This window comes from Penaeus monodon, chromosome 41, assembly GCF_015228065.2.
Source record: "Penaeus monodon isolate SGIC_2016 chromosome 41, NSTDA_Pmon_1, whole genome shotgun sequence".
Classification (NCBI taxonomy): domain Eukaryota; kingdom Metazoa; phylum Arthropoda; class Malacostraca; order Decapoda; family Penaeidae; genus Penaeus; species Penaeus monodon.
The window spans coordinates 5,096,652-5,099,151 of NC_051426.1; the positions used below are offsets into that span (position 1 = coordinate 5,096,652).

Consider the following 2,500-nt stretch of genomic DNA (forward strand, 5'->3'; position numbering starts at 1 on the left):
ATATATATATATATTCATTCTTCTTCTAGTGTTCTGTCCTACGACAGGTCCTTTTTGGCATCCATTTTCTCCATGACCCTCTGTTCTCTGTTAATTCACTTAACATGTCCATCATTTTCACGGGACTGAGGGCCATTTCCAGAGATGTCGTCTGCCATAAATACAAGGAAAAGATCAGTCAGCGTGATTTCCCGTTCCCTTCCCTGACAGTGCTTTTATTGAGACACTGTCTCTAGAAGGATTACCAGCCAAGGCTAAGGAGTCCTGTCTACCCTTATGTCTGTTCATCTCATAGATGGTCGAAGTGGACGAGGGAACATCGGTGGCTAAGAGGTGGTTCCATACTTTTCAGGACCAGACCTCCACTGGAGTTTTTACTGGCAATCTTCAGTCTTCCTCAGGATAACTTGAGAGTAGAAATTGAAGAGCTCAGGTGACATCACACAACACTGTCAGACACTTCGCTTGATGGTGAACAATTTAGTTATTCCATCGGATAGGCTGCGGCAAGTTGATCTTGATCGACTGAATTAATCTCATTTGTTTGTCAATCTTCGCTTTCTTTGACTTTTTTAACTAAATATTATTAATACTGGGTTGTGGTCTGAATTTTCGTCTGCGCCCAGATATCTTCGGGAGTTTTTGAACTAATCATAACAGTCGATTTGGCTTCTGGCTCTATCACCAGGAATAATCCATGTACAGCTACACAGAAAACTATTGTTAGGAAAGGTGTCGAAAAATTCATTAACAGACAGAACCTTATGTTTCGGAAGGGTTGGTATCTTTTTGGTTTAAATCAGTCTCGTTCTGATTCATAATGAATCAAATGTTCGCTTAGCAGTTCATATGGATTCACAGTGACATGATGATCTTTTTCACGATGGATATATCAAAAGAAACACGTGGTAGCATTGTTTCCTTCACATTTAAGGTTAAACAAAAGCAGATATCACACAACGAATGGGAATTTCGATGCCGACGGTGGCTAGGCTTCCAGGTGCCACAGACAACCTTTGGGCTGGCCATCCCAAATGCACAACTGAAGGAGACCAGGTAGGCATAATGTGGTCAGGCCCTTATTTTGCTGATTAGCAGTTACTAAACATAATCATATTACTCTATATTAGACCTGAAAACAGCAATTAATTCTAATTATTAGCTTTGCAGCACAAAATCAGAAGTTCTAACCTTGTTGCCATATATATATAGGAATTCGGGGTTGCAACCCCGAATTACAGCTATGGCTGAGGCAAACCCATTTTTCAAGGCATGTGAAATCCATGATAACATGGATAGAGATTCGTGCAAGACACCGAGTGTTGCGTCTACACGCTCGCGCACTGACAAAGAAGCCCGAGGTGATGACCTAGAATATGGAGAGGAGGATGGAATATGCCTTGCAGTATGCAGACAAGCCACAGGCATTCTGGGAGAAAGCAATCTGCGACGAGAAAACCTTTTTCCCGAAGGCACCAACACTGCGAGATATGTGCGGCGTTGACAGAACGCCAAGTAGGTAACGACACCATCCCCTCCCTTCCTATTTTCAACTTCCCTTCACTCGATATATTGAAGAAATTTGTTTGTTTCGGTAGAATTGAATACTAAAACATGTTTATATATGTATATTTGTGTATCTAATAGTGTTATCATTTAACATTTTAACCAGAGAATGTGACTGCGAGCAGGAGTGGCGAAGCACTGCAGGTTGTTTGGGTGGAGGCATGTGAGTGCTGTCGCGGAATGGACGGATGACGGGCCTGGCCGATTTACTGGCGGAAGATATGTTGAAATCCTTGAGGAGGTTTTCCTACCAACAGCTATGGCTATAGTGTTTACAGACCTATTCTATCTTATTCAGGACAACAACCCCATCCATACCAGCAGTGTTGTCAAGGATTGGTTTCGTGAACACCTTGACATCATGCTGCTGCTGCTGCAAGACCATACTCGCAATCGTGTGGCATTCGTAAATAATGCCTTGCAAACATGGGACTGCCTATGATGTGAGGAAGGCCATGCCTTAACAGGCGAGTTAGTGGCGTCTATGCCTCGGCGCCTTAACTGTGGTTTGGCAGCAGGGGGTGGAAAGCAAAATATTAAACGAATATATTACCAGTATTTTTTTCCTTATTTTAATTATATTGGAATTTATCAATAATCATTAAGTAATATGATTGCAATAATGCGTGTGAGTTGCATCTGTTATCTCCATTGTCTGGCAATGCCAAGAGATTAACGATTAACGATTAACTCAACATTAAAAATATGTATAAGAAAGCTAATTGATTAGTGACAACGTATTATAGCATATAATAAATTACCTGCGAATTTATAGCCTTTCAATTGGTGATATGCCACACATAGCCAAAAGCAGGGAGAAAATCTGGGGTACCAACAGTTTCCAAGCATTAACAATTATTTTCAAAAAGTATCGTTGTTTGTTTCAAAATGTTTAGCACTGTTGTCTAACGATAGTTTTCTGTGTAACTGTACA

At 41.0% G+C, this 2,500-nt stretch overlaps 1 protein-coding gene and 1 long non-coding RNA gene across 3 annotated transcripts in view; one reads left to right on the forward strand and one right to left on the reverse strand.

Annotated features, from left to right (window-relative positions):
- LOC119598592 overlaps nt 1-2,312 on the forward strand; it is a 19,311-nt gene extending 16,999 nt beyond the window's left edge. The window contains exons 2-4 of the long non-coding RNA XR_005230979.1: nt 935-1,056; nt 1,271-1,515; nt 1,673-2,312. This is a non-coding gene — a long non-coding RNA (uncharacterized LOC119598592). The remainder of the gene's footprint in view (nt 1-934; nt 1,057-1,270; nt 1,516-1,672) is intronic.
- Nucleotides 1-2,500, reverse strand: part of LOC119598591 (pancreatic triacylglycerol lipase-like) — a 37,598-nt gene that overhangs the window by 30,906 nt on the left and 4,192 nt on the right. The window lies entirely within an intron of this gene.